Source organism: Nyctereutes procyonoides, unplaced genomic scaffold, assembly GCF_905146905.1.
Source record: "Nyctereutes procyonoides isolate TBG_1078 unplaced genomic scaffold, NYPRO_anot_genome, whole genome shotgun sequence".
NCBI classification, from domain to species: domain Eukaryota; kingdom Metazoa; phylum Chordata; class Mammalia; order Carnivora; family Canidae; genus Nyctereutes; species Nyctereutes procyonoides.
The window spans coordinates 21,434,766-21,457,284 of NW_026575125.1; the positions used below are offsets into that span (position 1 = coordinate 21,434,766).

General features: G+C 39.7%; 1 pseudogene; it reads right to left on the reverse strand.

Annotated features, from left to right (window-relative positions):
• Positions 1 to 20,245: 20,245 nt before the first annotated feature.
• On the reverse strand, positions 20,246 to 20,670 carry LOC129517551 (proteasome maturation protein-like; annotated as a pseudogene).
• Between the last annotated feature and the right edge of the window lie 1,849 nt (positions 20,671 to 22,519).

Sequence of the window (22,519 nt, forward strand, 5' to 3'; positions counted from 1 at the left end):
CTGCACAGTCCATCTGCATAGGCAAGAGTTGGGTTTAGCACAACCGGTCTGGGTGATCCTGGCCAGTGCAGGTCTTATCAGGGCAGTTGCCATCACCTGAGCGGTGATTTAGGGTTTCATTTACCTGAGTCAAGAGGAAAGCTGAAAGAGGTGTTTAAGGGTAAATGTAACATAAAGGTTAGTCAGTACAAGCAGGTGGGCAGTAAAGGCCAGGTCTTGGGGCCTTGCTGGTGACAGGACAGTTCAAATGAAGTCTGGACATTATGCCATGCTAAACAAAGGATTTGCCTATTTCAGAAGGGAAGTTTACTTCCCAAAAGAAAATAGACTTGATTTTCATTAAATACTGTCAAATTGTGGTCAAAAAGCAACCTCCGTGCTTTGCAACCAAAATATAACACAAACAGCATTTGAGATAAGGAGGAACAGTAACTTTATTGCTTTGCTGAACAAAAGAAGCTACAGCAGGCTATGGCCTTCAAAAATTGCAAGGCTGCTTTTAGACAGTTTCAGGATTACTCTCCCAAAAGCCTTTACCACTTAAACCTAACAGGTGCCTGTTTCTCCTCATTCTTGGAAAACCTTGATATTATGAGCTTCTAACGTTTTTTTATCTGATGATTGTGGAGTACACCCCCCTACCACCAATTTGAGTATTTTAGTTATTAGCAGTGGTTACCGAATAAATTGAAGGTTAATTTCTTTCTTTCTTTCTTTCTTCTTTCTTTCTTTCTTCTTTCTTTTTCTTTCTTTCTTTCCTTTCTTTTTTAAGATTTTATTTATTTATTCATGAAAGACACAGAGGAGAGAGAGAAAGTCAGAGACATAGGCAGAGGGAGAAGCAGGCTCCATGCAGGGAACCTGATGTGGGACTCATCCCGGGTCTCCGGGATCACGCCTGGGGCCAAAGGCAGGTGTTAAACTGCTGAACCACCCAGGGATCCCCAGAAAAGTACTTTGATATCCTAAAGATGACTTTCAGGATACAGAAGGCCTTTTTATTGTTAAGCTAATGTCGTTTCCCTCTAGCAAAGCATTAGTATTAAGACAGTCTGGAGTTTCCTGGAGGAACATTATACTCCATTGGCCTCAAGTACTTGCCAATGGGCTTCAGGTCATAAGGACATTTAATTTTACCTGCATTTCCCTCTACCTTTGTTTTCCACATCGCTCTGTGGGGGAAGGGCGATGTCAGGGCTCCAGGAAATTGAGTCTGTGGGTCTCTGGAAGTTAGGTTATTGATACCAATGCTTTTTCAAGTAAATCACTAAGACACTCGTAAACTGAGGGGAGACTCATGTCACGTAGGACTGTGTTCTTTTTAGTTTTAGGGCAACCGGGAGTGTGTGAGGAATGGTCACACCTATTCCACCTGGGGGTGTGTGTGTGGGGGGGCCAGCTTGCGTGCTGTACTCGACTTGCATTCTGCTTCCTTATCATTTCCTCCCTGAACAATTTCAACCCTTCAATCCCTAAGGTTGTTGAAGGCAGAAGGTCTCATTTTCTGTAACTTCTTCCTGCTGACTTGGGGCATAGAGATGTCCCTACCTGTGGGTCACTATTGGTCAGTCAGGGAACATACAGGGGAGTCACAAAAGGCAGACGCAGCTGAATCCTACATGGACAGCATACACGAACCTCCCTGAGTAGATAGGATCATCTGTCAGCCGGAAGTTATGGCAGTGAAGGAGTCTTGGCACCAGGCAGGGAGACCCCAGAAATGACAACATAATGAGGTCAATAATATTATGAGAAAGAGAAGCCTGAATAAAAGACCTTTGATAGTTGACCATATTTTTCCTCCAGTCCAGGAGGTTAAAGCAATCACTGAAGGAAAGAGAGGTATCGTTTAAAGCACCAATTTGAGAATTCATGTCAGTTAGAAACCCTGGAATATTTTGTGGTAATCTGGAATTTATCCACAATATTCTATTTTTGTGATAGCAGAAGTTCCACCTTGTGCAACGGTTAAAACATCTAATGGCATTCTATTTTATAAAACTGCTTTCCCTATTTGTGTTCCTTCAGTATTTAATAGAAAAATGCTATTTTGAGTGTCATTTAGGGCTTTGACCATGTACTTATTAAGAGTTTCCATGTGCCAAACAGCACCTCCAGTCCTGAAGAGGGAACATAGATAGATGCTAGGTGATCATAACAATGAGACACAGAACATGTCCACTGATGTAGGAAAGAACATTAGGATTCAAAGCCAATAGCTAAAAAAGAATTCTTGAGATGTCTTCGGTGCAAAAAGATGGTTTTACTAAAGCACGAGGACAGGACCTGTGGGCAGAAAGAGCTGTACTGGGGTCATGAGGAGTGGCCCATTATCTACTTTCAAATTGGGAGGTTAGGGAGAGTCTACGTCTCTAAGGAATTTTGGAAACAGGGATAGGATTGCCTTTATCCCTTAGCAAAGTGTCAACATTGAGGCAATTGTACCCCTAGAGGAATGTCACTCTGCCTGTTTCAGTGACTTGTCAGTGGGCTGTGAGTAGTAAGGAAATGTAATAATTTTTCTTTTGCCTTTGTTTCCCATGTCATCAACCACTTTTTTAAAATTTGGAAGGTTGGCTGGGTTGGTAATAGTTTTAATAATGTGTCCGAGCATCCAGGCAGAACCTAGAGTACGGCGGCCTATCCAGCCTAGCGGGAGACATGGTATGAAGGCCGAGAAATTGGGGCCATTGGGTTTAACATTATACTTTGTCAGCCATCTCAGACCAGGAACTGAACCTCACCCTGAATACAGGAAGAAACCACTCCCCCACTCTAGTCAAGCCACAGGCTCACATAGGAATGCGGGACCCCCAACCGCCAAAGAATGTAAACCTCTCCCTTTGCCCGCCAAACCCGCGTGCCAATTCTGACCAGAATAATAGGTTAGTTCAAACAGACCCTATAGGATGAATTATAATTCAATTGGCCACCTGCATGTGGACTGACATGACCATGTAACTTTCTGTATTTGTTACAATCCCCATTGGCCACTGGCCCCTATAAAACTGCTACGCCTCTTAACCTCAGGGTCCAAGCCCCTGCTCTGTTGTGTCGGGTACACTTGGACCCAAGCTTGAGCTTGTAAATAAACCCTTGTGCATTTGCATCGGTGTCAGCTCCTTGGTGGTTTCTCGGATATGCAATCTTGGGCACAACGATGGCCCCAAGTTAGAGCCACATAGCTGTTGGGTCCCATTAGAAGCCAGCCATCTAATCCTGGGCCTCTTTGAACTGCACTTAGAATATTAAGGGCTATTCGGTTTTGGAGGGTCACATTTTGAATTGGTAGATGACTGCATGGCAAGCTTGGTTAAAGGTGGTTATTTTTTGCTTGGCTAAAGTCTCTACTTGCAATTTTACATTGGGGTACCTGGGTGGCTCAGTGGTTGAGCATCTGCCTTTGGCTCGGGTTGTGAACCTGGGGTCCTGGGATGGACTCTCACATCAGGCTCCCTGCGGGGTCCTTCTTCCTCTGCCTGTGTCTCTGTTTCTCACTTTATATATCTCTCATGAATAAATAAATAAAATCTTTAAAAAAAAGAATTTTACATTAATAGAGGTAGTTCTTAGGACAACTATGACTAAAGAATAAAACCATCAAGAAGACATTTTTGTTTGAAGTCTAGCCTTAATAGGGAACAGAGGGCTAGCTGAGGGCAAAGGACAAGCTGATACCCCACAAACGACCTCCTCGCCAAGGTGGGATATGTGTGACATTCCTCAGGAAGTTCTCAACTGTCTTAATGCTTTGCTAGAGGGAAAAACAACCTTTAACTTGACAAAGTCAAGGCCTTTAATATCTTGTAGGTCCTCTTTAGCAGATGAAAGTTCTTTTGAAATCTCCCTTTTCCTTATCTCCCCCCACTGTCAGGTACATAATCGGCCACCCCTTACAACCCCCAAGGCCCGGGCAGCCGCTCTTTCTGCCCACGGGTCCTGTCCCCATGCTTTAATGAAACCGCCATTTTGCACCAAGGATGTCTCAGGAATTCTTTCTTGGTTATCAGCTCCGCACCTCACCCCACCAAACCTTACCTATATTCCAAAACTACATCAGCCTTATCAGTACTGTAATAATGAAGCATCACTGGCAAGTGGGAGAAGGCTTGTCTCCAGGAATAAGGGGAACCCCAGTGCAGCAGCTCCTTCTGCCCAGGGGTCCTGTCCCCTGCTTTAATAAAATCACCTTTATGGGGATCCCTGGGTGGCGCAGCGGTTTGGCGCCTGCCTTTGGCCCAGGGCGCGATCCTGGAGACCCAGGATCGAATCCCACGTCGGGCTCCCGGTGCATGGAGCCTGCTTCTCCCTCTGCCTGTGTCTCTGCCTCTCTCTCTCTCTCTCTCTCTCTCTGTGACTATCATAAATAAATAAAAATTTATAAAAAAAAATCACCTTTATGCACCAAAAACAGTCTCAAGAATTCTTTCTTGGCCGTCGGCTCTGGACCTCACCAACATTCCAAAATTACATCAGGCAGGATCTCCTCTTTTTTTTTTTTTTTTTAATTTAAAATTTAGGTAGTGAACATAGGGTGCAATATTGGTTTCTGGAGTAGAATTCAGTGATTCATCACTTACATACAATACCCAGTGTTCATCCCAACTGCCCTCCTGAGTCCCCATGCCCCCTTGAGCCCATCCTCCACTCACGTGCCTCCATCAACCCACAGTTTGTTCTCTACAGTTAAGAGTCTCTTAGGGTTTGTTTCCCTCTCCCTTTTTTCTTTCCCCCTTCCCATGTTCATCTGTTTTCTTTCTTAAATTCCACATGAGTGAGCATCTCCTTTATTAATAGGCATTTTTATTGATAACAGTGATGAGCATCTTTTCATATACCAACTATCCTTTTCCCATTTTCCTGTTGATATCTAGGCATTGATTATTCTGCATTTTAATAACTCAATGTCCTGAACTCTATAAATAACTTCATACTGGTATATATTGATGTGATTTGGAGTGGGATTTGGAAATGAAAGGTCAAGAAAGAATTCTTGAGATATTTTCAGTGTAAAAAAAAAAGTAATTTTATTAAAGCATGGGGACAGGACCCAGAAGCAGAAAGAGCTGCCCTGGACCTGACTAGCAATTGATTATATACTCGGGGAGATAAAGATGAGGGAAGTTTCCAAAAGAATTTTCATATGTTAAAGAAGATTAACAGGATCCTGGGGGCCTGACTATTGTCAAGCTAAGGTGGTTTTTCTCCCTCTAGCAATGCATTAACTTTGGGAGTTCCTGGAGGAAAGTCACACTCTGCCCATCCCAAGTGTTTGTCAATGGGCTGCAAGTTCTGAGATTTAATTTGATCTACATTTCCTTTTGCCTTTCTTCTCCACATCACAAATGATGTTGTCGGGGAAGAAGAGCTTCCTCTGCCCTATGGTCCTTCTAGTTGGACTTAGAATCAAATCGACATGAGACAGATTAACAGGAGAAAATCAAGTTTAGTTTTTTAACTATAGGGAATCCACACAGACACGAAATTCTAAAGACAGTGAGGCACCGGGAAGCTTAGGTAAACTCAGGAGGGGAGCAGGGCCTGAGGACACAAAGGGGAAAAGGCCATTAGCAGGAAGGAAAGGAGAGGCGCGGAGAAATAAGACTGTTCTCTCATGCAGATGAGTTCCTTCAGTAAAGGGGGGGTCTCTGTTAATACCTTTCTTCCTGGGGCTGATTGTCCTTTCAGTGTAAATTTAGGCAGTTGGGTGGGAGGCAGAGCACCTTTCCTGCATCTGCTGGGGGCTTATTACTGTTAACTCAAAATAATCTTTATGCCAAAGTGGCACATTTTGGGGTGTGTCTAATACTGTACCCCTTCAGTGTTCTTCTTAGAAAATAAATATTTAGTTTTTAAATAATTACATCGATGTTAACCTAATCATGCAAGCTGTATTTTCATCTTACTTAAATCTTACTGCAGGGGCACCTGGGTGGCTCAGTAGGTTAAGTATCTGCCTTTGGCTCAGGTCAAGATCCCAGGGTCATGGGATCAAGCCCCACATCTGTCTCCCTGCTCAGCGGGGAATCTGTTTAATCCCTCACTCTGCCCCTCCCTACTCATGCTCGCTAGTGCTCTCTCTCTCTCTCTCTCAAAATCTTTAAAAAACAATTTTAAAAAGTAGGAAAAAAAAGCCCAATTTAAAAAAAAAAAAGAAATCTTAATGCATTCCCCCAAACAAAAAGGTATTATCCAGTTCCTTCTGTTCATTTCAGAAGCTTAACTTTTACATTTAGATCTCATATCCATCTAGAGTTGTTTGTGTATCCATTTGATTTTCAGCATTTCTGGATCTATATTGGTAGGCATTTTTGGACCTCTTTTTTTTTTTAAAAGATTTTATTTATTTATTTATTTATTTACTTACTTATGAGAGACACAGAGAGGCAGAGACATAGGCAGAGGGAGAAGCAGGCTCAGGTCTCCATCCTGGGACCTGAAGATCATGCCTGGAGCCTAAGGCAGATGTCCAACCACAGAGCCACCCAGGTGTCCCCTGGACCTTTTAAATATTTCAATCATAGTGCTCTGTGTTTAGAAGTGCTAGTAATTTGGAAGTGTTGGGGTTCAGAGCAAACACTCAAGAACAAATTCTTGAGAGATCTTCAGTGCAAAATGATAGTTTTACTAAAGCATGAGGACAGGACCTGTGCGCAGAAAGACCTGCACCAGGGTCATGAGGAGTGGCCCATTATATACTTTCAAGTTGGGAGGAGGGCTAGGGAGAGTGAAAGACTCTAAGGAATTTGGAAGCAAGATTTCCAGGATCTTGAGGGGGCTGGCTATTGTTGGGAAAGGGTAATTTATTACCGTCTAATAAAAGCTTAGTCATGAGAAGGGTCTCATGATGTATATCAGTGGGCCATATGCTTATGGGTAATTGTTCACATGTCTTGGGGTTTAGAGATAAAAGAAGTTTCTTTCTTTCTTTTTTTTTTTAATTTATTTACGATAGTCACAGAGGGAGAGAGAGAGAGAAGAGGCAGAGACATAGGCAGAGGGAGGAGCAGGCTCCATGCACCAGGAGCCTGACGTGGGATTCGATCCCGGGTCTCCAGGATCGCGCCCTGAGCCAAAGGCAGGCGCCAAACCACTGCACCACCCAGGGATCCCTAAAGGAAGTTTCTAAAAGAATTTTTACATGTTAAAGTAGACTTACAGGGTCCAGGAGGTTGGGATAATGTTAAGCTAAGATTTCCTTTTGCCCTTAGCAAGTACTAACCTTGAGGCGGTTGAGTTCCTAGTAGAAGGTCATTCTGCCTGTTTCAAGCACTGGTAAGTGGGTTGGAAGTTGTAAGGAAATTTTTTTTTTTCACCTGTGTTCCCCACATCACTAGGAAAACATATTTACTTTTAGTTCAAATACTGTTGTATTTGGATTGTTCTGTCATTACTTAATTTTTTTCTGTATTGCTTTTCTCCTTTTCCTTTAATTGCACAGTTTTACAAAATTATTCACATGCCCTTTCTTAGTTTAGTTTCTCTGATTCATCACCATTGTTTCTGTAGCGTATTCTGAGTTGAACTTGGGGACTGCAGATGTAAGTTAGTTTGCTATGTAGTCAGGAAAAAGATGTACTTGCACCCTTTCAGGTCCCTCTTTAGACCAGAAGTGCTCCTTCCCTCTTCCCTCGTTGGCTATGAATGTTGGCTGTTGACAGTTTACGACTGAGTTCTCCTCCATCCCTGGGATTTGTCAGAGGCCAAAGGGAACTGCATCTTTAAGATCATGTCCCAATCTAGGTCAGCCTAAAGGCATAGTTTAAAAATTAATTTACAGGGATGTCTGAGTGGCTCAGCAGTTGAGTGCCTGCTTTTGGCCCAGGGCGTGATCCTGGAGTCCTAGGGTGGAGTCCCACATCGGGCTCCAGCATGGAGCCTGCTTCTCTCTCTGCCTCTCTCTGTCTCTTGTGAATAAATACATAAAATCTCTAAAAAAAAATAATTTACATATACTTTATATATTAAGGTTATTAAAACATAGTTTTCTCTATTTGTTGTGAACATTTACCAAGCGGGGGTCTTCTACTTGTAAGATATTTGGGGAAAATTTTAAATATTTAATATGTTGTAAAATATCTGATACATTCAAGAAAATATATACCTGTATGTACCTGTGTGTTTGTAAGTTTTGATCATAATAATATAATGAATATTCATGAGCTTGAGACCCAAATCCAAAATGAGAACTTGTTGGGGAAATAGAACTAAAAAGCAAATCTTTTGCCAACCCAGAAAACATCTCCAGCAGGGGAGAAGAGGGAAGAAAGCAGTTTTCATACTGAATAAGCATTAAACCAGAACGTGATGTGACTCACAAGCCATCCACTAAAGAAATTGCCAAGATAGAAAAAAAAAATCTCACCCTTTTATATAACCAAGTAGATATAACCCATTACATCCATGTTCTCAAGTGAAAGATTAACTAGTCCTTAGGTAAGAGGGCTTGAAGCAACATCTGTCACACATAGTTCATCCTAAATTCACTTTTAGCTGGGAGTGACCACATGCGTTAGCTAATTGGTTTTATCTAAAGGACAAAACCTTTATTTGTTCTTTGGATATCTTTATTATAGGTAGTTCTGGAGCAAGGTTTCTGCTGAAGTTAGGCTTCTGGTCTCTCACAGAAAATGGGAGATAGGGACACTTTTCTTTGATGATTACATTTCAAGCATGACTTCCAGGTCTCCTAAGAAAGATATTCCTGAATTGTAAAGCTGTAAAGAAGCTTATTTAGATTTTTATAAGATTTATGTACATCTCAAAGAAATAGGGAAAGAATTTACAATTAAAACTTTCCTAAAGAAAGTGCTCTAAAAGGTGGCAGGGGAAATTAAATTTTTTAAAATTTATTGATTACTGTGTACCCTTACAAACATATATAATGTGATACCTACCAGCAATATATAATTGCATTTTTCATATCCTTTCCAATAACTGATATAGCCAGACTTCTTAATTTCTACAAACACAACAGGTAGCAAATGGTATTTTTTTTTCTTTTAAGTGAACCCTATACCCAACGTGAGGCTCAAATTTACAACACCAAAATCAAGAGTTACATCCTCTATGGACTGAGCCAGCCAGGCATCCCTAGCAAATAGTATCTTGTGTTGTTATTAGATACTTCTTGTGGTGTCTAAATCAGGTGTCTCTCCATTGGATGGGTGCCCCCAAATGTGGGGCAACAATTGAGTAGAAGCCAGTGGCCTGGGCAGTGAAAGAATTCACCTGAAGCAGAGTAGAGGAGATAGAATACACTGCAAAGGAGTGGCGGGCAGGACAGCAGAGGAGAGTCTGTCTGCAAGGAGGCAGTGGGTGGGGTTGTTTTTAAAGTGGGAAGATGAGGAGGTATGGTAACATATGTAATCTTCCCTTTTTCGGCAACTGTCTATGCCTGGTTGTCAGTAGTTCATTGGTTGGTTAGGATATTTAGACGTGGGTCACCTGATGGGCCTGTCTGTGTTCAGCCAGGTGGTCACTGAGGCCCTTTCTGCATTCCACGTGGCTCAAGCCTGTTTGCCTAAAAAAATGTTCTCTATGCTAATTTTTTTGTACTTCTTTAAAAAAGTTTTATTTTACTGGTAATATACTTATTGTGTATTATGGAGATATTATATTAAAATGAAGAAAAAGAAAAAAAAAAGCTCATTTATCATACAATGTGGGAAGCACTAGAGTTTTTCCTTGGCTGTCGCTTCTACATTCTTAAAAGCCACTTGAGATTTTTTCAATCTCACCATCTGTTTTTCCCATTGCTGCATAACCAGTCAGTGTAAAGCATTTTCAGGCAGGGACAAAGTAATAGCACTTGACTCATGCCCTTGCTGAGCCTGGGGATTCCAGGGTGATGCCAAGATGTGGCATGCTCTGGAATTCTGCTCTATGGCCATGCACATGCCCCATGGGATGTACTTTGATTAGGGAATATGGGAAATGAGAGTACATTTGTTGACTTTCCATCCCTCTCCACCAAGATGGATTGACCTGAGATGTAATTAAACATCTCAGAAGATAATCCTATAGGACAGAAAAGTCAGTCACTCTTTGCTGTAACCAGGTCATCTATGCCCTCTCATTTCCTTCCTTCCCCCTTCCATTCTGATTGTCCTTCACTCCTGCTCCTTGGCATTGCATTCTCTTCTAGAGTAGTAGCTATCTGGGGAATTCCCATTAAGATATGATCTTAAGGGACGCCTGGGTGGCTCAGTGGTTGAGCATCTGCCTTAGGCTCAGGTTGTGATCCCAGGGTTCAGGGATCCGGTCCCCATAGGGCTTCCTGCAGGGAGCCTGCTTCTCCCTCTGCCTATGTCTCTGCCTCTCTCTCTCTGTCTCTCATGAATAAATATATAAATAAAATCTTAAAAAAAGGGATATGATTTAATTTTCATTTTGCTGATCACATAGTATGTATTGGCCATAATTATGAAATGCTCATTCATGTGTTTCGTTTGTTTTTATTGAGAGGAGGTGGAATGTTCTAAAGACTAATGGTTAGTGAGTTTATGTGTTAAGGTTTTTCTTCTTTCCGTTTGTGGCTTATATTTTCTTTTTACTTTAGTCATTTATTTTCTTTGACAGAAATTCTTATTTTTGATTTGGCTAAATCGAGCAAACTTGTTCATCTAAGTAATTATTTCCTATCCCCAGGTCAGAAATGCATAATTCTGTAGTTTCTTCTAAACACTTTCAAGGTTGCTTTTTTCCCCCATATTTATATCTCAATACGTATTTTGCTAGATTTTTCCCCCATGACTCTCATAGTAATTGTAAAAAATGTGTTCTTTAAATTATACTTTCATCGATTTCTGGATAATGTTGATCTTATAAGAAGCCAACTTGTTAAATTTTGTTATTTATGATATTCGTAGTACTTCTGGGTTTTCTCAGTTAACAATAAATCACCTCTGCTTGATGACATTTTTTTTTGCATTCCAGTACACACACACACACACACACACACACACACACACACACACACAGATTTCTTTTGCTACTGCACTGGCCAGGATCACCAGTACAATGATTGGAATCAGTATTTAACTGGATTTCTTACTTGTTTTTGAATTTTAAGAAGATGTTTCTAATATTTTTTATTATAAGGGATGTTTGCTTGTTTTGGTTGATTCTATTTGTTGTGTTCAGGAAGTTCACTTAAATTCCTTGTTTACTGAGTTCCTATAATCAAAGGGTATTGAATTTTGTCTCATTTTTCTACATCATGAGGTTGAATTACTCCTTTTCTCCTTTCACCTACTATTGTCAAGTGTAGTCTTTACATACGTTCTAATGTTAAGCTACCATTGTGATCTTGCAACACACTCGTTTTGGTTATAATGTATTATAATTAATTTATTCTTTATACATCCCTGTGTTTGCTACTTTGAAGGAAATCTTTTTTCTATTTATGACTTATAGATTATTGAAATTAAACTGGGACTCTATTGATTATTTAAGCTTTTTTGTAAGCACATTTTCTTGATTAGTTTGCATTTCTAGGTATGAAAGTATCGTTGGCAAGTGATTTAATGATTTACTGTTTCTTTCTAGCATCATATAATGTTTTTACTTTGTATCTTATATCTACTAGAACCTAAACCAGTTTTCCATAGTGACCTGGAAGTGCTGCATTTGTTTTTACTATTTTTGATATGATTTCTAAAATAATATACTTGAATATATTTCTCTAATTATCCATGTCAAAGTTGAATGATTTCTTTGGGATTGGGTCTATGTAAAACAAACATTGCAACATTCTTTTACATCCATTTCTTGTTCTACACACTTTTTGCTACATATTATATAATGAGTGATTTGAAACTATATTGTTAACATCATCAAAATTAGTTCTGAAATTTGCATTGCATCTGGCTATTATATTTGCTTAACAACTTGATGTGAGGGCAGCCTGGGTGGCTCAGCAGTTCAGCGTCTGCCTTTGGCTCAGGGTGTGATCCCAGATTCCAGGATCGAGTGCCACATTGGGCTCCCCACAGGGAGCCTGCTTCTCTGCCTGCCTGTTTCTCTGCCTATCTCTCTGTGTCTCTCATGAATAAATAAATAAAATCTTAAAAAAAAAACCCAAACAACTTGACGTGATAACATAGGATGAACAGAGCATTATATAGGCAAAAGGAAATAGCAATGGGCTTAAGTGAATCCCACAACCAAAGTGGAAGAAAAAGCTGGGTACCTATAACACAACTTCTATTGAAGTAGAGCTGCTGACAAGAGAGATGATATCTTCTACATAAAACTGATAGTCACGTTAAGGTAATTCAGTTGTAGCATTCCAAAACAACATTTCTGGAACTAAAAAAGAATAACAATGTAGTTTTCTTAATTTTAAGATTCAGTAGATAAGAGAATAGCCACCTTTGAGAAGCTATTGGTCTGAAAAATTAACGGAACAAAACATAGTATAAAATATAATATACATGATTTCCAGAAAAATTAAAAGTACTTGAGGAACAATATCAAAAACTATTTTGTTGATATGAAAAAAGATGCTTGCAGATTCAAAGGGCTCACTACCTTTTATGGAGAATTGATGGAAAATGACATGTATTTAAAATATTTTATTTATTATTTATGAGAGACACAGAGAGAGAGGCAGAGACATAGGCAGAGGGAGAAGCAGGCTCCCTGTGGGGAGCCTGATACAGGACTGGATCCCAGGAACCCAGGACCATTACCTGAGCCAAAGGCAGATGCTCAACCCCTGAGCTACCCAGGTGCCCCCCAAAATGACATGTATTTAGGTATAATTCCTAAATATTGAATAAAATAAAATTCATAATGGGACACTTAGGTGGCTCAGTGGTTGAGCGTCTGCCTTTGGCTCAGGGCATGATCCCAGGGTTCTGGGATCGAGTCCTACATCAGGAGCCTGCTCCTCCTTCTGCCTATTCTCTGTGTCTCCCATGAATAAATAAATAAAATTTAATAAAAATAAAATTTACGAGTTGTTAGAGAAACAAGTTACTTAAAAGGAAAAAGTATTAGACTATCATTAAGATTTCTTTTACGCAATCTGGAAACTTCAGACAGGAAAAAATAGTATGCACAGAATGTAGAGGAAAGAAATGATCATAACACAGAAAAATTTACACCTAGCTGTGATGTAATTCACTTCTAAGGGTGAGTGATGGACATTTGTGGTTATACAAAAAATCATGGAACATATTACCCATCCACCTTATCTCAGGAAACTACTAGAAAGATTTTTCTAACCAAGCAACAAATAAATCAGAATGGAGCCTTCAAAACAGGGAGTGAGAAATAGGAGAGGAAGTAGTTATGAATAAAAAAAAACATATCACCTAGCCATATTTATATCTAATTGGATTATAATGTCAGGAATGAAGATTTGAAATATAAATATTAAGTAATGAGACCTAGTAGTAATGATTCCTGGAAAAGAGAGAAATGCTGCAAAGAAGAGACTAATCATAGTCAGGTATCAAAAGTCCTAAATTATCTCATGAAAACCTAGGAGTGAGTAGAATAGCAAAGGAATCAAGTCATACCATTCTAAGGAGGTTGTAAGAATATGGAGTGGTAAAGAAAGTACAAATGTTCAAAATGTCTTATCATACTGGAGCAGGGAGTAAAGTCAAGAAGCATAGTCAGCATTTTCTTTTGATAAATTGTATTTTTAATTTTTTATTATTATTTATTTATGATAGTCATACAGAGAGAGAGAGAGAGAGAGTGAGGCAGAGACACAGGCAGAGGGAGAAGCAGGCTCCATGCACCGGGAGCCCGACGTGGGACTCGATCCCGGGTCTCCAGGATCGCGCCCTGGGCCAAAGGCAGGCGCTAAACCACTGCGCCACCCAGGGATCCCCAATAAATTGTATTTTTAAATAAGTTTTATTTAAATAATCTCTGTACCCCATGCGGGGCTCAAACAGAACCTCAAGATCAAGAGCCACGTGCTCTACCAACAAGCAGCTAGGCATCCCTTCTTTTTGTATATTTTAAGATAATATGTGTTTGATTCTGAGTACAGAAGGGAGAAAACTAATATTAGTCGAAGGATGAAAAGAGCCAGTATAATGTCCAATTAACAACGGGAAAAATGGAATTTATAGTAATGTAGCCAATCCAACAAAAGTTAGGAAAAGAATAAAGGAAAAAAAGAAAAGAATGTATTAACATAAAGTGAGATGGAAGGAATAAAGCCCAGAACATAAATTGTTAAACTCCAGGTATGGGGGATAAACCCCCCAGTTAAAAGAGAAAGTTGACTTTGGACTAAGAAGAAAGTACTTAGGTGTATGTCATTCTGGACTTAATTTCCTCTTCTATGCATGTGTCTGCCTCTAAAATCTAAATTTTTAAAATCATTTTTTATCTTTTTATTCTTAATTTTCATATTTCTGCAGCACATTCTTGAAGGATAAATTGTCTAGAATAACTTTATATCATTTGTTAACTTAGTCATCTGGCTATTTTTAGTATATTTATATTTTAATTAAGAAGAATTGAGATATTTACTATTTAGATTTTTATAAGAATTCAGTATTTCTATCAATTTACCTAATTTTTTAAAGATTTTATTTATTTATGCATGAGAGACATAGAGGCAGAGATAACAGGCAGAGGGAGAAGCAGGCTCCATGCAGGGAGCCCAATGCGGGACTCCATCCCAGGTCTCCAGGATCACGCCCTGGGCTGAAGGTGGCACTAAACCGCTGAACCACCCAGGCTGCCCCCTAAATTTTTTTTATCTTTCAAAAGAAATATTTTATATCTTTCAATAGTTTTTTAATATGTATTATACTTTTCTTGATAAATTTATTTTTTGAGGTATTATATTATGGATTCCTATTTATTTGTTTTTAAATTACATTTCTTCTTTTTTATTATGGTAAAATATGTAAAACATAAAACTTACGATTTTACCCATTTTTAAGTGTATAACATGGTCTTAAGTACTATTTATTTATTTAAAAAAAAAAAAGATTTTATTTATTTATTTATGAGAGACACAGAGAGAGAGGCAGAGACACAGGCATAGGGAGAAGCAGGCTCCATGCAGGAAACCTGATGTGGGACTCGATCCCAGGTCTCCAGGATCACGCCCTGGGATGAAGGCTCAGCTAAACCGCTGAGCCACCCGGGCTGCCCAGGATTACTATTTAAAAGTTAATCTTTCCAGTTACATTTTGGAATTATCTTTTTGTTCTATAGATCAAAAATACTGATTCTGTATTAATGACCAACAACCGTATTTCATTTGCTAACAAAAAGTTAGCATTTTCATTTGATCATCATAAATATTCTAAGTACATAATAGAAATACACAATATCTTTTTTCCACTATTTAGGTTGTTGGGAAAGGGAGCATGTTGTCTTTCCACTCCCTACTCAGCTTCACGAGGATGAGACTTGGGTCTGATACAGTTCCTTACCAAGAGATAGAGTACACACAGCCTGTGCTCAGCTTATCACCTTCTATGGGAACATTTTTCCTTGTTTCAGACTTGATGAGTACTCTTTTGTCTCGGCTGAAAGTGTGTGCGTCATATGGCACCTGACCAACCCCACTCTTATATATTGAGAGGAGGGGACAGGGTTCCTTCCACTGTGGCAGCAGAGGTCTGTGCATAGGTGAAATACCCTGCATCCAGCCACTTGAAGAGATCTGCCGGCCATGGGGTCTGACACCTACCACTGAAGCTGATCTTACTCTCTTCTCTGTGTAAGTGTTGACATCCAGTACTGGACCTCAGTGTTCTTCTTGGCAACTCTGATGCCTAGGTGCAGTGGGCAGAAGTATTTAGAGTACCCCCCTGGGATTGCATAGTGTTCTGCACCTTTGGGATTGCTAACTGGTACGTGGTACCATGCCCAACATAGAGCTCTCCTGCATTTTTAGACTGGCTGCATTTGCAGTGGTGATGATAGTAAGCATTGGCCTTTCCACCTAGGAGCAATTGAAAAACATCCAAGATTTCAACCAAGGTTATTGCCTTTGTTTCATTTGTCCTCATTTCTTTTATAGATATTCCAGTTATTTATAGATTATTGCTTTGGACTCTGTTGCACCCAAGATTACGTATCCGAGAAACCACCAAGGAGCTGACACTGATGCAACACATGAGGGTTTATTTACAAACTTGAGCTTGGGTCCAAGTGTACCCGACACAGCGGAGCAGGACTTGGACCCCGAGGTGGGTTCCAGCTTAGTTTTATGGGCTGGTCTAGGGGACCTCCAGAAGGGGTGGAGGAATTTCTCAAGTTCTGTTTACAAACTGATATGGGGCTCTCAAGGGCATTGAGCTCTGTTCTCATTCTGATATGGGACTTTCTGCCACTGGCTTGGGCTCTGTTCTCATTCTAATATGGGGCTTTCTAGGGCATTAAGCTGTAAACTGTTTTTTTTTTTTTTTTCCTGTGACTGAAGTAATGTAAAGTTAGCTCTTATTCACAGGGGCCTGGGATGGCTATACTTGTGCTAACGCTGAACTTAAAGTGGAATGGCCTTAATTTTCTTGGCCTCCACAGACTCCAGTCTTCACATCAATCATCTTTTTTTTTTTTTTTTTTTTTTTTTTGCATCTTTGATTTTTTTTCTGACTTACTTTTTGGGGGAACATCTCTGCCTCATCAATCCTAATTTGCACTTTCTAATATGAGTTTTAATTTTGTTTTTTCCTTTTTGGTTTTCTCATCAGCTTTCCTTATTTTTATTATTTCAGTTTTCTCTTAGAGTATCATCTCAATTTACTGTCTTTTTTTATGATTTTATTTATTTATTCATGAGAGACACCAAGAGAGAGAAAGAGAGAGAGAGAGAGACAGACAGAGGGAGAAGCAGGCTCCATGCAGGGAGCCCGACGTGGGTCGATCCTGGGTCTCCAGGATCAGGCCCCGGGCCGAAGGCAGGCGCTAAACCGCTGAGCGACCGGGGCTGCCCTGTCTTTTCAATCTTAGTCTGTTCTTAAGATTCCTGGTGACTCTTTTTTATTTTTTTATCATTTTTTAAAAGATTTTATTTATTCATGAGAGACAGAGAGACAGAGAGAGAGAGAGAGGCAGAGACACAGGCAGAGGGAGAAGCAGGCTCCATGCAGGGAGCCCGACGTGGGACTCGATCCCGGGTCTTCAGGATCACACCGAAGGCAGGCGTTAAACCACTGAGCCACCCAGGGATCTCCTCCTGTTGACTCTTTAGTGGAGAGTAATGTCAGGTGGTATAATTTGGGGGCTTCTTAAAAATACCCGAACTGAGGCCCCTACATAGACCTCCTAAAATCAGTCCATTCCAGAAGGGTCCCCAGTTAATTTAATATGCACTTTAGAGTTTGAAAAGCACCACCTTCCTATTTTATCCATAGTACATATCATCTTTTAACATATTATGTAACTTATTATTTTTACTGCCTAACCTCATTAAGATGAACACTTCATGAAGGCAGCAATTTTTAGAAGTTTTGTTCACTGATGTATCCCTTTTCCCTAGGATAGCACCTGTTTTATAGTAGATACTCAATACTATCTGGTAAGCCAACGAAATTTATTAAATAAGCCCTAAAGCTCTATTGTTATTTTTTAAACAGATATTTATTTATTTATTTATTTATTTATTTATTTATTTGAAATGAGAGCTCACAGGTGCATGAGCATGGGGAGAGGCAGAGGGAGAGAAGGAATCTCAAGTAGACTCCATGCTGAGTGTGGATTCTGATGTGGGGCTTAACCTCACAACCTTGAGAACACAACCTGAACTGAAATCAAGAGTTGGACACCTAACTGATTGAGCCACCCAAGTGTTCCCTAAAACTCTATTCTTTTTTAAAAAAATATTTTATTTACTTATTCATGAGAGACACACAGAGAGAGAGGCAGAGACACAGGTAGAGAGAGAAGCAGGCTCCATGCAGGGATCCCAATGTGGGACGCGATCCTGGAACTCCAGGATACACCCTTGGTTGAAGGCAGGCACTCAACTGCTGAGCCACCCAGGCATCCCTAAAACTCGATTCTTGATAAATATATTATTTATTTTTTTTCTCATGCTTTCAGTATAAGATGTGAGGGAGGAAAAATAATTTTTCTCTACTGTTCTAGGTTCTTGGCTGAGATGCCTCCTATAATGAAAGATAGATTAACTAGAGAAAGAGAAATAGATGTTCAGTAACATATATACCTCCTATATACATGAGAGAGCCCAGGAAAACTGAGTAAGTCCCTGAAATGGCCCAAGGATCACCTTAAATAACATCTCTAGCTAAAGACAAAAGATATGTATGAGGGAGGGGGTGGTCAGTTACCAGAGGTTACCAGGAAAATCATAGTAAACAAGGGTAAGGTTGTAATGCAGATTTAAAATCCTTGCCTTTTAGATAGAGAATGGGGAAGATGGCAGAGGAGTAGGAGGACCCTAGGCTTGCCTTGTCCCATAAATACAACTAGATAAGTATCAAATCATGCTAAATACCCCAGAAATCAATCTAAATCCTTGCCTTCTCCATTGATGAGTTTCTGGAGATTTATCCTTCTCTTCCTATTACAGAGAAAGAGATAGCCTTATAAATGATTTCCTTTATAAATGTAAATTCCGAGATGCCTGGGTGGCTCAGTGGTTGGGCATCTGCCTTCAACTCAGGTCCTGATCCTGGAGTCCGGGATCAAGTCCCGCATTGGGCTCCTCGTGGGGAGCCTGCTTCTCCCTCTGCCTGTGTCTCTGCCTCTCTCTGTGTGTCTCTCATGAATAAATTTTAAGAATCTTTAAAAAAATAAATGTAAATGCCTCTTACAAAAGGATGACTTCTCAATTTTCAGAGCTTTTCCATTGTCTGATGTTTTTTAAAAGCGATCAGCCTAAAATAACCTTTATGCCAAAGAGGCATATTTTGGGGTGTACATTCTGCTTCCCTTCAAAGCCTACTTGAAATAGATATCAATAAAATAGAGGGGCACCTAGCTTTGTCAGTAGAACATACGATTCTTGATCTCAGGGTCATGAGTTCGGGCCCCATATTGGGCTTGGAGCCTACTTAATAAAATAAAGTAAAATATAATTAACACTGTATTCATTGGCAAACCAGTTATCAAAATACTCCATTTACCTAACCTTTGACTCCAGATTCATCATTAATTTCTATGAGTCTTATATTTAAAATATTTATTGAGTGTAGTCACTTCTTACAAAAACACTTCTAATGCTACCACTTTAGTCAAGTCATCATCAACTCCCACAGGAAGTATTGTCATAGTCCCCTACCTAATCTCCCTTAGTTCAGTCTGCCATAAATAGTTATTCTCCATATAGTAATAAGAATGATCTTTTTTTTTTATAGTGAAGATTTATTTTTAAATAATTATGAAACTTGGGATGCCTGGGTGGCTCAGTGGTTTAGCGCCGCCTTTGGCCCAGGGCGTGATCCTGGGTTCCCTCGATCAAGTCCCACATCGGGCTCCCAGCATGGAGTCTGCTTCTCCCTCTGCCTGTGTCTCTGCCTCTCTCTCTGTGTGTCTCTCGTGAATAAATAAATAAAATCTTTAAAAAAATAATAATTATGGAACTTGTTCAGGGATACATAGTGTGTGTTTATGAAATTCTAATTTCTTTTCAATTTAATAATCTTGTGATATATAAATCTATGCATTACAATAGTGTAATCAATGTATGCTGGTTGATTTTTCATTTTAAAGACAAGACCAAAATCAAAAACTTTGAACTTATTACTTTTGAAACTGAAAGAATCAAATAGCTACAATTCTAAAATGGCATCAATAAATCCAGTATTTTTCTTGTAAGTATCAATAGACTATACTGAAACAAGGTAAAATATAAATACCCTACTCTGTACTTAATTTGAAGTGTTACCACTAAAATCAATTACAGATGTTTATTCTGAAATGCTACTATGAAGGTTGTAGACTCAAATGCTGATAATGGTAATCAAAATTAAATTTATGGGATACCCAGAAAACTGAATGAAACCTATACAATTTAAAAATACTCATTAACAACAATTTTTGAAAGACATATAGAAGGCTATTATTTTCATATAGATCGGGAGTTTTTAAAATCATCTCCCTTTAGTGCTTCAATTGTCACATGGCCATACCATAAACCAAAGACTAAATCATTTCAAATGATCACAAATACTATTTAGGTAAAAACTCTCATGTGTCAGTATTTTTAATGTTGTATACATCAAATTATAGTAAAAAGATGACCATAAACAACATGCAGCCCCTCTATTTTCATGAACAGCATAACAGATTACAGTAAAATGAGTTTATATTCCACCATCAAGTGTGGTTCTCCCATTAGTTCACTTGTGACATGTCATTAAGAATATCTTCAAATCCAATAGTCTCATCATTACCCCTTAAAATATCCAATGAAAGGTTTGAGCTTGGGAGAAATGGAAGATGCTGAACCTGCTACACTGCCTTGAATTCCATTTATAATTTTAGTGGAGCAAACAGACCTTGGATGTTTCTTAGCGTAGAAAAATTCATTTTATCTTGGTGGAGCTGGAAATTTTTTTCTGTTAATTCAAGAGGATGACTGGGCAAAAGCTCATTTTTCACACAAGGGAGACCTTTTCGAAGAAGATCACGCTGTTCAAAAGTTCCACTTGCTGAAAGTTCAGTAACTGGAATACTGTCCTTCAGCTGAGATCCAAGTCCTCTGACATTCATCTTCACTTGCTCTGTGAACAGCCGCTAGGCTCTATTACCATCAGCCGGCCAAGAATTATCTTTTAAATTCATATGTAGGGGATCCGTGGGTGGCTCAGCAATTTAGTGTCTGCCTTTGGCCCAGGGCGTGATCCTGGAGTCCCGGGATCCAGTCCCACATCGGGCTCCCGGCATGGAGCCTGCTTCTCCCTCCTCCTGTGTCTCTGCCTCCCTCTCTGTCTCTCTCTCTCTCTCTCTCCCTCCCTCTCTATCATAAATCAATCAATCTATCTATCTTTAAAAAATAAATAAATAAATTCATATGTGATCATGTCTCTTTCCTGATCAAAACCCTGTAATTGTTTCCCACCCACTTATACAATTAAAACTCTTTACCTGGGAAGCCTGGGTGGCTCAGAGGTTGAGCACCTGCCTTCAGCCCTGAACGTGATCCTGGAGTCCCAGGATTCAGTCCCACATCAGGCTCCCTGCATGGAGCCTGCTTCTCCCTCTGCCTATCTCTGCCTCTCTCTCTGTGTGTCTCTCATGAATTAATACATAAAATCTTTAAGAAACCAAACCAAACAAAACGCTTTACCTTGACCTACCAAGAAGAATCTCCTGTCTCATTTTTCAGCCTCACTTTTTTGCTCTATGATAGTGTATTTTATAACAAGAAATATGTATTTGATCTTTGTTCCTATTTCTGGCACAGAACTCCTAAAACCCTTGGTATTTCTTGTGATGAGAGCCACAAAGATGTCTTTTGTTGTGTTAGTGACACCTCAGTATAGGAGAGGATTGCCAGAAGAGTCAACCATACATGATTAGAGGGTTGGAATTTGTAGTTCAGGGAGGGGAGAAGGGTGGAGACTGAGTTCACTTGCCCATGGCCAATGACTTAATCATTGATGCCTTTGTAATGAAACCTCCATAAAAAACCTAAAAGGACAGTGTTCAGAGGACTTCCAGGTTGGTGAGCATGTAGAGATTTAGGGAGAGTGGTGCACTGTAGGTAGCATGAAAGTTCCTTGCCCTTACCCCATATTTTGTCCTATAGATCTCTTCTATCTGGCTGTTCCTGAGTTATATCCTTTTATTATGAACTAGTGATCTATTAAGTAAAATTTTTCTCTGATTTCTGTCAGCTGCTTGAGTAAATTAATTGGACCAAGAGGTGGGTCATGGGAACCTGACTTATATAGCCAGTCATTCAGAAGCACCGGTGACAGCCTGGATTTGTGATTGGCATCCGAAGCCTAAGGGGGAGGGGATCATTGGAACCTCTAATCTATAGCTAGTTGGTTAGAATCACAGGTGATAATCTGGGTTTATGATTGGTATCTGAAATGGAGGAGGGAGTCTTATAGGACTGAACCCATAAAATGTGAGGTCTGATGCTCTCTCCAGGTGGACAGTGTCCAAATTGAGTTTAATTCTAGAATATCCAGCTGGTGTCTGGAGAATTGGTGGTATGGGGATAATTGCCCTGCCACCTCATGGGGGAACTGAGTACAGATCACTTTATCAACCCTCTCCTTTGCTCATTTTACTCAAGCCACAGTGGACTTCTTGCTCATTTGTCATTGCTTATTGGTCAGTTGTGCCAAGCTAATTCCACCTAGGAGTTTTACCACTTGATGGTCCCTCTTCTTGAAATATTATTTCCTTCAATCTGCACATGGCTTGCTTCTTCCCATTCCTGAAGTTTCTGCTCAAATGTCACATCTTCAGAGAGTCCTTCCCTAACCATAACTCTACCACATACTATTCTTTGTCTCTTCATATGAGTAATAAAAAACTGAAATTATTTGTTTACATTACAATGTAAATTCCATAGAAGCTGAAATACCATATATCTCATTCACAA